The sequence below is a fragment of the Anomaloglossus baeobatrachus genome, chromosome 8 (genome assembly GCF_048569485.1).
Source record: "Anomaloglossus baeobatrachus isolate aAnoBae1 chromosome 8, aAnoBae1.hap1, whole genome shotgun sequence".
NCBI classification, from domain to species: domain Eukaryota; kingdom Metazoa; phylum Chordata; class Amphibia; order Anura; family Aromobatidae; genus Anomaloglossus; species Anomaloglossus baeobatrachus.
The window spans coordinates 150,286,164-150,299,470 of NC_134360.1; the positions used below are offsets into that span (position 1 = coordinate 150,286,164).

Genomic DNA, 13,307 nt, shown 5'->3' on the forward strand with positions numbered 1-13,307 from the left:
GCAGTCGGCCAATACAAGCGGAGGGGCGGAGATGAGCGGGATGTAAACATCCCGCCCACCTCCTTCCTTCCACATAGCCGGCGGGTGCCGCGGGACGCAGGTAAGTTGTGTTCATCGTTCCCGTGGTGTCACACGGAGCAACGTGTGCTGCCACGGAAATGATGAACAACCTGCACCCATAAAAATAAACGATATTATGAAAGTTAACGATGAGTACACGACTCACGATTTGTGAGCGATACTGCGTCGCTCAGAGGTGTCACATGAGACGACGTCGTGCGCTATGCCGGATGTGCATCACGAAAACCGTGACCCTGACGACATATCGCACGATAGATCGACTCGTGTAAAGCAGGGATTAGACTCCAAAGTCACTTTATTATACTTGTCACTTTATATAGGATTTGATGTGTAATGGATGACAAAAGTGGGGGGAGACACATTGGGGGTGAAATATGGGGGACAAAATGTGGGGGGCTAAAAGTCGGGGGCAACAAAAACATCTGAGAGCGAAAAATCCGGAGGTGAAGTATGGAAGACAAAGTGTTGAAAATGAAACATCCGGGGGCAAAGTGTGTGTGTGTGGGGGGAAGTGTTGCGAAACATCCGAGGGCAAACTGTGGGGGCCGAAATGTGGTGGGCAAAACATCTGGGAGAGAAACATCCGGATGGGAAATATTGGGCGAGGAAAACGTGTGTGTGGGGGGGACATATGGGGGCGAAACATCCGGAGGCGAAATGCTGGGAGAGAAACATCCGTGGTCGAAATGCTGGGGCCGAAACATCTGGGGGCAAACATTCCTGGGGGGGCGAAATACTTGGGGGCAAATTATCCTGGGGGCAAAATGTGCGGGGTTGAAATGTGCAGGGGCGAAATGTACTTGGGGCGAAATGCTGGGGGTGAAATGCGGGGGGCAAAAAGCTGGGGGCGAAATGCTGGGGGCGAAACTTCCTAGAACCATTCCACTCAGGCTGTCCACTGGTGTGTCTGGTGGGTGTGGTGCAGAGTGTTCCTAGGATTTTGATTAGCTGATGTAGGCAACACCATTTAGTTAGGGACCCTAAACCAAGGAGGATTTGGATATTGCACTGGAGGGCAGATTGTGCAATACCCTGTGACGACCTGATAGTCCAGAGGCGTCACATTAGCGCCCCATGATTGTATCACAGGGCCGCTGATGGCAGCGAGGAAACAGCGCGATCCCAGCAACAGCCCTATAAATTGTGCTGTCTGTGTTTCACAGTGCGATCTAATGGGTTAACAGGTGCGGGTGGATAAGGCCAAGGACATAAAAGTATGTCTTTAGTATTAAAGGGGTTGTCCAAAGGCCAAAGAGATGTTAATCTAAATTCCCTTTTATTTAGTGTCGTAATCTCAATTTATTACCTTTATGCTTTCTCAGAAGCTTGTCACTACAAAGGCAAAACATGAGGCAGGATAGTAAATAGAGATATGCTAACCTTTCAAAGTTCAGTTCACCGAGCTTTACTGAAAAAACTTTACATTTGCCGAGCTGTTTGCCGAACCGAACTCCGAATCTTTTCAAACCTTTTTCGGACTCCATTGAATTTAATAGGGAAACACAATGCAGAGAAAACATCTTTAGAGGGGTCATAAAGCTTCTAATACAGCAAAAATACATTTTACAGTGCAGTATCACTGTTTTGGCCCTAGCTATTAGCTTCCTTGACTGTTGACATAAGAAATATGGAGGTGGATGAGAGACAAGTGTAGGACTGCTTCTCTCATACCCCTGCCAGTATGGATAGGACACAACTTGGAGACACATCTTGGAGTCTTCATATTTAAAAACATTTCAGGTAAACAGCAGGGCAGTGGCATCCATTGTACCCCCCACTTTCCCATAGCATATTTGCACAGCAGGGAGGTATGGTCTATGCAACACACAGGATGTGGCCTGGCATTTTCTATTTAAAAAGTCAGCATACAGTGACCGTACCTTCTGCAGTGGTGCATCCAAGCCAGAATAGTGCCCTAGGCTTTTCTGTACAAACAAGTTGAGCACGTAAGCCATGCAATGCACATGTGATGTTGCAGTTTGCACCATTGGCGCACACGACCCTCTCTAGCTTCAGGTTCAGTGGACTGGGCCTGGATAGTGGTGCACAACTCTTCAGCTGTGTGATTGTGTTCTCCAATGCACATTAATTTCAGCATTGCCTGATTGCGTTGACTTAGGGGCACTTTGCACACTACGACATCGCAGGTGCGATGTCGGTGGGGTCAAATTGAAAGTGACGCACATCTGGCGTCGCTGTCGACATCGTAGTCTGTAAATCATTTATGATACGATTAACGAGCGCAAAAGCGTCGTAATCGTATCATCGGTGTAGCGTCGGCCATTTCCATGAATTGGGAAAGACCGATGTTACGATGTTGTTCCTCGTTCCTGCAGCAGCACACATCACTGTGTGTGAAGCCGCAGGAGCGAGGAACATCTCCTACCTACGTCCCGGCCAGCTATGCGGAAGGAAGGAGGTGGGCGGGATGTTTACGTCCCGTTCATCTCCGCCCCTCCGCTTCTATTGGCCGCCTGCCGTGTGACGTCGCTATGATGCCGCACGACCCGCCCCCTTAATAAGAAGGCGGTTCGCCGACCAGAGCAACATCGCAGGACAGGTGAGTGCATGTGAAGCTGCCGTAGCGATAATGTTCGCTACAGCAGCTATCACCATGATATCGCAGCTGCGACGGGGGCGGGGACTATCGCACACGGCATCGCAGCATCAGCTTGCGATGTCGTAGTGGGCAAAGGGCCCCTAACTCACAGAAGGTGGCCTGGTATTTCAATTTTAAAAAAAAATAGTTTGAGGAGTGACAGGATTAGGCCAGTAGAGACCAGACACAATTTAGAGACTCTAATTGGAGTGTCCACATTTCCAAAAATTAAGGTCAGGCAACAGGAAAAATGGCAACAATTGACACAGACCCCAAATAATCCAATAAAGCAACATGGATGTTTTGGACCGGCCCTGTAACAAGGGCTCAACTAACATTTCTACCTTCACCAGAGACAGCAAGATGACAGACAGGCAAAGGCCTCTTACTCCCAGAACCTTGGAACTACTCTATCGCCTGGTCTGCACAGTCTGGGACTGGGGCAGCAAAGTCATTGGACATCAACAACTTTTTCATCTTTATGAAGGTTAGGCGGTCTACGCCAGATTCACTTATCCGTCAATTTGCCACCAACAGTGCTGAAGACACGTTCTGAGAGAACGGTGACTGCTGGGCATGCCAAAACTTCCAAAGTGTGACTGGTAAACTCAGGCCATTTTTCCATTTTTGAAGACCAAAAAAGGTCCAATCCTCCCCTTAGGGCATTGATATTGAGCTCTAGGTACTCCTGCACCATCTTCTCCAGTCGTTCACTATATCTCAGAGTTCTACTCTGTTCTGCTGGTACATGTGATGGTCTAAACAATGTGTGCCAAACTTCACAGAAATTGCTTCTGCCACTTGAACTACTGCTGCTGTTTCTGTGCTGATGATGCAATATTCCCGTGGTTGAAATTCTAGAATGCACACTGTGTGCCTCATTGCTGTCTTGTGGAAAACTACTGTTAATATGGTCTAGAAGCTTGTTTTAATACCCCAGTATCCTCACGTTCCTTTCCAGGGGGAAAGCATCTTGCTAAATTTACTCTTGTACCGTGGATCGAAGAGAGTGGCAACCCAGTAGTCATCACTATTTCTAATACTAACAATACGGACATCATGTTACAAATATTGCAACAAGAATGCGCTCATGTGTTGGACACTTTCATGATATGGCCTGGCATTTTCATTTTAAAAAACACGAGATGCACAAGTGACAGGTGTAGGCCTCTTGCTCCCAGAACCCTGGCAATACAGAGAAAAGACAATTTGGAGGCCCATCTAGGAATCTTGAGATTTAAAATCTTTCAGACAGACAGCAGGATCGTGGCATCAATTACCCCCCCCCCCTCCCCATTTTCCCATAATGTGTTTCAACAGCAAGGAAGTATGGTCCATGCAACACACAGGATGTGAGCTGGCACTTTCATTTTAAAAATCAAGAGATGCCTTAACAACAGGTGTAGGTATTCTGCTTCCAGAACCCTGGCAATACAGACAAAAGACAATTTGGAAACCTATCTTTGAGTCTTGAGATTTCAAGCAGACAGCAGGACAGTGGCATCAATTGTCCTCCCCCCATTTCCTCATAATGTGTTTACACAGCAGAGAAGTATGGTCCATGCAACACACAGGATGTGGCTTAACATTTCAATTTTAAAAAGTGAGCACAGAGTGACTGTGCCTTCTGAAGCAACACATCCAGCCTGGGATATTGGGCTAGAAATTTCTGTATAATCAGGTTGATATATGCAATGCACATGTGATGTCACTGAGTCGTAGTGCCACCACCTGGTTTGCACCATTATCGCACATGGCTTTCCCTGGCTCCAGGTTCAGTGGAGACAGCCATTGATCACATTGGGCCTTGATAGTAGTGCACAAATCTGCAGCTGTGTGACTGCATTCTCCAATGCATATTAATTTAAGCACTGCCTGATTGTGTTGACTTACACACAGGAGGTGGGCTGGCATTTTCATTTCAGAAAATCAACAGATGCATGACTTACACATATAGGCCTCTTGTACCCAGAACGCTGGCACTGCAGAGAAGACAGAACTTGAAGACCCATATTGGAGTCTTGATATTTAAAAACATTGCAGGCAGACAGCAGGACAGAAACATCAATTACCCCCTCTCCATTTCCCCATGGTGTGTTTGCACATCAGGGAGGTATGGTCCATGCAGCGCAAAGGATGTGGACTCGGTGTCTCACATGGGTCAAAAACACCAAGTGTGGTCACTTCTGAAACAGCTGATGGGCTCTCATTCACTCCAAGTATAGCAGGTAAACAAGTGGAGGTTCTGCAGTTAGACACCTGTGTGAGAGTAGTTTTGACGGTGATGCAGGAGGAGGAAGAAGCAGCAAATGCAGATAATTTGGCAGCCGGTGGTTGGGTAGGCACCGTAGTCTGTATTTTAACGCAGTAAGATTTCCACAGTAATGCATGTTGCTTGCGCATGTTCATGCATATAACAGTCGAATTATTGAATTTTTGCGTTCATTGAGCTGTTATTTACAATGTTGGCAGATAATGAAAATTGGGTCATCCTTTGCGGTCTCAAAAAAGGCACAGGTTAGGTAACCCTTCATATGAACTGCAGACTCATGAAAAAAAACCCATAGCATCTAGCGGGGGGTTGCCATGGTCGCATAGGCATCACAGGTTTAAGTTACAAGCAGGTTAGGTTAACTTAGAGTTAATATTTTTGAATTTTACTGGATGCTATGAGGTAACGCGGGCAGCTGGTGAGAACCGGTTTATATCAGCTGTTGCGCAACAATTTTCCAGGGTGTGATTAGTTGTTCAAGAAATTTGTGCGGGAAAAAAGAGTATTTAAGTCCATCTGATCAGTCAGCTGTCAGTCCGGCTGATGAAGATTGAAGAAGTATGGAAGAGCTCCTGCAACAGCTGCTGAGAAGAATCGGTGAACGGGGAGGCGAAGAGTGGCTGAGAACCTGTTTGTAAGTTTCCACTCCGTCGGCGATAGCAGATAGGGATGAGTCAGCGACTACGCCAGTAGTACCGCCTGAAGAAACAACCGGGTCCGTGGCTGAAGCAGTGATGGACAAGAACCTGCGGAGAAAGAAGCAAAGAAGAGAACACGTAGATATCATGGAGGGAGTTGAGTAGAGGTCAGCAAGGAGAGCAGTCGAGTCCAAACAATCAGGCAGGCAGATGGCAGTGGCCGCCTTCAGGAGACCGGGAACACGACCAGCGGAACCGTAAGGGACTGGGACAGGGTAGTGGCCCGCCGGAACCGAACCGGGGAGCTAACAGGATACCGGAGCACCAGGCAGGGTACTCAGACCCCGAACTAGGCTATATGCCACCACCATAGTTGAATTAACTGATTGCGGTCTGGACCTCAGGAGTTCATTCCCACCAAAGTCCCGTTTGAAGGCAACAGCCCAACCTGTCCGGATAGTAGCCACCGCCAAAGGCCAGAGATCCAAGGGCCAGTGCCTGCGGGCAAAGGAGCTCCTCCGACATCTATACGCTGGGGAGCGGACTACCAGTGCTCAGGCACAGTGGTCAAACTACAACATAGGTGCAGGAGAAAGGTGGACATTGCCAACCCGACTAGGAAGCTGCAGCCGGCTGCGGGCCCCATTCATATCTTCTTTTGGTTTACCAGTGACTCTGTGTGGTTTAATCGTGAGTACACCAGTGCCACCAGGCACCGCACCACGCTGCACCGCAACCCTGCGCCCTGCACCCTGGCCCTCGCACAACCGGGCCCCGGGACCAACATCCCCTACCCACAGAGGGGTCAACACCTAGCTGCGCCACTACACCGCTCCCGGGAGTTCCCGTACCTTCACCGCAGTGGTGGTGTCCATCACCACAACCCGTGGGTGGCGTCATGAACAATCATCCAAAAACCAAATACCCGCATGCCCCTGTGTGTAACGCCAACCCCCTTGCAGAGCGACGTGACCCCCGGATCCGTGAGAGGCTCAAGCTACCACCCGTAGAACAGGAGCACGGATCCGAGTGGCTCGGTGGCCGCAGCCGAGGCCGTGGGGCGGTACACTAGCGTCAGTGAAGGAGTATCCTGTGATTGTGAATGAAAAAATTACAAAAGAAGTAAAAGCGGGTAGAGTCACAGGGCCATTTAGTTCTCCCCCATTTGTTAATTTTAGAGTTTCCCCCTAGGATTAGTACCCAAAAAAGAGATGGGCAGTTTCAGACTCATTCATCATCTATCTTATGCTAAGGGATGTTCCCTAAATGATGAGATTGATTCTTCCAGTACATCAGTAAAATATGCGTCTTTTGATATGGCAGTAGATTTACTTAGACGTTTTGGAAAAATGCTTTATTGTCAAAGGCCGACATTAAGGCGGCGTTTCGCTTATTGCCAGTGAACCCATCAGGTTATAATTCATTAGGTTTTTGTTTTGAAGGAAAATTTTATTTTGATATGTGTTTACCTATGGGTTTTTCGTTGTCATGTTTGTACTTTGAAGCCTTTTCATCTTTTTTGCAATGGGTGTTACAGTATGAGTTACCGTTTGGGGGAGTTATTCATTATTTAGATGATTTTTTGTTTATAGGAGATAGTAATTCTTCGGATTGTTACGATTTGTTAAGTAAATTTATTGATCTGGCTGGTTTGTTTGGAGTTCCATTAGCTGATGAGAAGACGGTGTTTCCGTGTTGCAGGTTAGAATTTTTAGGGATTATAATCGATTCAGAAAAAATTGAGTGTTTGTTGCCTACAGAGCAAGTCACTAAGGTTATGCGTTTGATTGAGGCTATGATGGTTAAGGAAAAAACTTTTTTGAAGGATTTGCAGTCTCTATTAGGTTCATTAAATTTTGTTTTGAGGATTATCCCAATGGGTAGATTTTTTACATGTCTAAGCGCCGGCTGCCGGTGCAAAACAGCTGACGTCTGTGTGCTCTATGTCTCCCTCTCCCCCTCCTTCCTAGGATGTTTATCCTCCTTAAAAAAGAATAAATCTGAATTTTTCTGCAAGAAAAAACTGGTGAGTGTCTTCCATCCTCACGTTTTTTAATTCTTAATAAACCATCACAGCCACTTTTCATCCATACACTGTCTATGTGTCCTTATTTATTTTAATGTAAGCTGTTATGTAAGTATGCCGTGTACTACCATGACTGCTGATGGCCACAGCCAGAGTTGTGGCTGAGGATGCAGTGCTTCTTATGTTTACATCACTACATGTTAGTATGGGAATTGCCATTGTAACCTCCTTGGCTTACTTCTCCCCCTTCTTCTCTTCATCTGCTGAGCCATACAGCTGCATGTCTCTGTTCACACCAAGTGGGATCTACAACTTTATCTTCAGACTATATGTTATCCTATTCCTCCTCTTCATGACCTGACATCACATAAAATAACTTGTGCGCCTCAGGAATCTGACTCTCATCATCATCACCTCCACCTCTGGGGGTTAACTTCAGTTGATGAGGGTCGGGATCCAGCTCGGACCCTACTTTGTCTGGGCAGGATCCAACTGACAAAGATCTTGAGCATCAGTGCAGATGCTTTCCTCCTCTTGAGACTGGGAATTTTTGGAGCAGACCTCTGATACCCATAGAATAGAATGTGTGAACAGCTCTGCAAACTCACCCATGGCTCTATATGGTTATCTGGGGACTATTCCCACCATGTGAATGTTGCTAGGGCATTTTTCAATATTTAGTGCAATTTGGGATGATATGTTATGCTTCACCCCTCTTTGTTAGCCCGTGTACAGGTGTTTTTTTGTTCTTTCTGTATGGACACGGCTTGGTTTTATCTGCTTCATTTGTCTAAGTAGTTGCAACAGATCTACTTATATGCATGGTGAATCTCGTTGGCCATATTGTTATGATTTATTTATAATGTTCACATGTGCTGCTATACCGTATTGATGGGATTGTGTGCAATGACTATATACCATACAGTGCATATAGGGGTACGTTATATGATTACATATACTTGCACTATAGGTGATATGCATTATTATTTGTCTTTAGCTTATCTGCAGCAGTATATATTAATAAAAATAATTATCTTTACATATGACTGGGATTTTACACCCAACGCTTATACCTTATCCAGATCGTTTTGTAATATTGTACTATCAAGGTCAGTTTTTAATAACCTACGTAGTTTTGTGTCACCAGCAAAGATTGACACTTTACTATTAGGGATAAGCGAATGTATTCGTCACTATTCGGTATTCGACGGATAACAGGCTATTCGCGCCATTCGGTATCCGACGAATAAAACATCTGCTCTGATACTTTCATTTTGACCCTTGGGTTAGGGTTATGTGTTTGGGTTTTTTCTTTTATTTTTTTAATGATTTAAAAAAAAAAATTGACATGGGCTTTGCCATATTTTTGTATGCCAGCTAGGTACAGCAGGCAGGTACAGGCTGCCCCCAGCGCCCAGCTGCCTATTTGTACCCGGCTGGGAACCAAAAATATAGGGAAGCCCTTATTTTTAAATTATTTCATGAATTTCATGAAATAAGTTTTAAAAAAATTACGTGGGCTTGGCCCAATCTTTGTGTCCAGCCAGCCAGGTACAACTAGGTAGCTGGGGATTGGAATCCGCTGTGCAGGTTGCCCCAAGTTTTCTGGCCCCTCCTGCTGTGAATTGCAGTCCACAGCCTCCCCAGAAAATGGCGCTTTCACTGAAGTGCCATCTTCTGGCGCTGTATCCAACTCAGTGGCCCTGGTGCCGGGTGGCACGCTCCCTGGTGCCGGGTGGCACACTGGGTAATAAGGGGTTAATACCAGCTTTGTTTTACCAGCTGGTATTAAGCCTGAGATTCTTAATGTCAGTCCAAGTTTGACCCGGCCATCAAGAATCTCCAATAAAGGGTTAAAAAAAGACACCACACAGAGGAAAAAATACTTTATTATAAATAAATGCACAACACACTTAGGGACTCCCTCTTTATTACTCCCTCTCAAACTCTCCACGATCCTGCTCTTCTGTCTTCTTCAACCCATGCAGCTCTGCTATATGACAAAACACAGTGAAGAAAGAATGCAGCTGCTGCCCGTGCTGTGTAATCACTCAAGGAGTGAGCAAATACTGCGGGTTGGTAGGTGGTGACATCACCGCTGCCACCATTGCCATAGTAACTGAACTAGTGGGTTACTATAGCAATGGTGAACTCCGATCAGCTGATTTCCGGTGCTGCTATTCGGGGGCTCCTGCATGAGCCACTGAATAGCGGCGCCGGTAAACAGAGAGTTAACTCCTGTGGCTCCTGCAGAAGCCAATGCATAGCGGCTCTGGTAATCAGGTGATCGGAGATCACTGATGCTATAGTAATCCGCTTGGTAAATTACTATGGCAGTGGTGACGTCACGTCTCAAATCTGTCTTTAGCTTAGCAGCACCTCCCCCTACACTAGCTGACTGTGGATCACACTGCAAGCACAGCGCCGTCAGGTGTCATATAGCTGATGATGCTGTGTGGCCAGCCAATCGATATAATGCCACAACTAACATGGCTGTGCCATTACAGTGTGTGACAGCCAATCCCTGCATGTGGGCTGACTCTGTAAACAGCACCCACATGTAGGGAGGGGGATCCGAGAATCTGCCCGAGCATCTCGCAGGTACTTGGAGCTCCCTGAGTATACCGAGCACTGAGATGCTCTGGTGAGCACCGAGATGCTCGGGTGAGCACCGAGATGCTCGGGTGAGCACAGAGTAGCGGCGAGCATGCTCGCTCATCCTACCCCTGAGTGACTAAAGTGAGCCACGCAATCAGTGATGCCATCACTCAGGTTACCCGCTCAGGTTAGTTACTAAGGTTAGTCCTCCACCTGAGAGCTGTGGCCACAGGTAACCTGAGTGACGTCACCACTGACAGTGCGACTCGCTTCAGTTGCTGCATGGAGCTGACACAGAACGACGGTGTTCTATGGCCGCTCCTGTCAGCTTCATGTAGCAGAGCTGGATGCTTCGTGGGACCTCGTGTGGATTACGCTGGACCTGGAGGGGTATTTGAAGATTTTAATAAAGTAATGAAAGAGGGTGTTTTTTTGTCTTTTATTCCAAATAACATAGAGTCCTGGGACTGTCGCATCTAATGGATGCGGCTATTCAGGGCGGCTGCTGACTGATATTTTTAGGATGGGGGCTCCCCATAGCGTGGGGATCCCCATCTTGAGAATACCAGCCTTCAGCCATGTAGCTTTTCCTTGGCTTATATCAAAATTGGGGGGGAACGCACGCCGTTTTTTTTAAATTATTTATTTTACTACACTACATAGACCCGCCCAGTGGCGGCTGTGATTGGTTGCAGTGAGACATCTGTCACTTAGTGTGGGGGCTTATCTGAATGCAACTAATCATAGGCACCGGTGGGCGGGGGAAGCAGTGAATTCGAGCTGGAATAATGAGCGGCCAACATTTTCAAAAGCAGGAGAAGCCGCCGGAGCAGTGTGACAGCCGTGCAGCGCCGCGCCGGTGATCGGTCAGTATGAGAGAGTGGGGGAGAGGGAGAGACAGATAGAGAGACCGACTGATCAACTGAGAGAGAGAGAGACTGACGGACAGACAGAGAGATGCTAAAGTGTTTTTTTTTAGGTTGGGGCTTGATTTTCCGTTTTATTATAGTTATTAGGCACTACAAACTGGTTATTATCAATTTCCCCTCTTTTACTTTGGTTTGAGAGCTGTTCTGGCGACTACGTAAACGCCGCGTGCTGCTCTGACCACGTTATTCCAAGACACTAGAAATGCAGTGAGGCACCTTCTACAGGCTGTGCCCCTACTGTTTCTGCCTTTTCCCATCCATTTCAGCCTTTTCCTCAGTCACTACAGGTCACTTTTAGGTCCAACGTGAAATTATTCGGGTTTCCCATAGACTTACATTGGGCGTCGAATATTTGCGAACACACGAATAGTGGTGACCTATAAATCGAATATTCGTCGAAGCGGATATTTTGGTATTCGATCATCCCTATTTACTATCAATCCTATCCACAAGGTCATTAGTAAAGAGATTAAAAAGAATCAGTCCTAGCACAGATTCCTGCGGCACCCCACTGCTGACAATAGCCCATTTAGAGAATATTCCATCTTTGTTCCCTATCGTTTAGCCAATTCCTTACCCAGTTGCACATAGTTTTCCCTCGTCCCTAGTCTTCTGGAGCTTCAGTATAAGGCTTTTATGTGGTACACTATCAAATACCTTTGCAAAGTCCAAATAAATCACATCAGCTGCATTACCAATATCCAGATTTGCACTTACCTCCTCATAGAACCCCAACAGGTTGGTTGGACACGACTTATCTTTCATGAATCCATGCTGTCTGTCAGTTATTATATTATTTTCTGCAATATATTTTTGCATGTCATCCCTTAAAATGCCCTCAAAAACCTTGCACACTACTGATGTCAGGCTTACTGGACCATAGTTGCCTGGATCTACCCTCTTACCTTTCTTAAATAACGGTACCACATCAGCAATCCTCCAATCCTGAGGCACCAACTCTGTTATAAGCGAGTTTAGCTGAGTGTACCCATTAATGAATTAGTCACATCTTATTCTAGTGGCCCCTTTCATTATAACTGGCATGCAAAACAACAGTTTTAAAGGGAATCTGTCACCATTTTTTGCCGCCTAATCTTAGAGCAGCATAATTTAGTGATAGAGACCCTGATTCCAGCAATGTATCACTTACTGGGCTGCTTACTAGTATAATTTTGATAAAATCACTGTTTAATCAACAGGAGATTACTACTTGGTGTGCTGCAGGTAGTCCAGCATATTCATGAGCTCTGTATAACTGCAAGATCTGCAGCAGGAAAAAACATTGATTTTTAGCAAAATGACAGCAAGCAGCTCAGTAAGTGACACATCGCTGGAATCAGGGTTTGTCTCTACATTATGCTGGTGACAGATTCTCTTCAATAGGGTGCCATCATATTTTTAATCATATGATGAATGACGTGAAATTTAAAACATAAAAAAGTGAGAATTTTTTTTCTTTCTATTCCACCCAGAAATAATTATTACAATTTATTTAATAAGTATTATATGGACCATAAAATGCAGGCAGTGAAGATTACAAATATTCCTTCAACCCCTCCTCAAGTTTACACCTAGGGTAACATAAAAAGTTTTGATTTTTGGAAAGCATTGATCGAAAAAATAAAGAGATTGCTGCATTTTTGAAAAGTCAAGTAATAGCTCTTTATATCAGTCATAGTACATGACTTTCCACATAAAGTTTACATTATTTCCACGTTTTGTTAATGCCAATGTCGCGGGCGGGGAAGACGCCACTGCGCTGCACTCGCTAACGCTCGGGTCCGGCGGTGCTGCGGCTGCTGCTCGGTGGCTCGAGCGTTGGGCCGGATCCGGGGACTCGAGCGACGCTCCTCGCCCGTGAGTGAAAAGGGTGGTTGGGTTGGGGGGAATTTAGTCCGTGACGCCACCCACGGGTTGTGGTGAAGATGGGCACCACTGCTGCTGGTGACGGGGATCCCGGGAGCGATGGTATGGAGCAGCTGGGATGTTATTTTCCCCCTCCGTGGGTAGGGGTCGGTGGTCCCGGGGCCCGGTGGTGTGACGGGAGACAGGGTTGGTGAGGTGCAGGGTTGCAGGGACAGCGCGGCGCGGTGCCGGATGGCATGGGTGTACTCACTCAGTAAGAGATGCACAAAGTCCTCATTAAACCAAACGGCTGGATGGA

General features: G+C 46.4%; 1 protein-coding gene across 1 annotated transcript in view; it reads left to right on the forward strand.

The window, feature by feature from the left end:
* The window catches only part of CFH (complement factor H), a 1,163,637-nt gene that overhangs the window by 636,020 nt on the left and 514,310 nt on the right, over nt 1–13,307 (forward strand). The window lies entirely within an intron of this gene.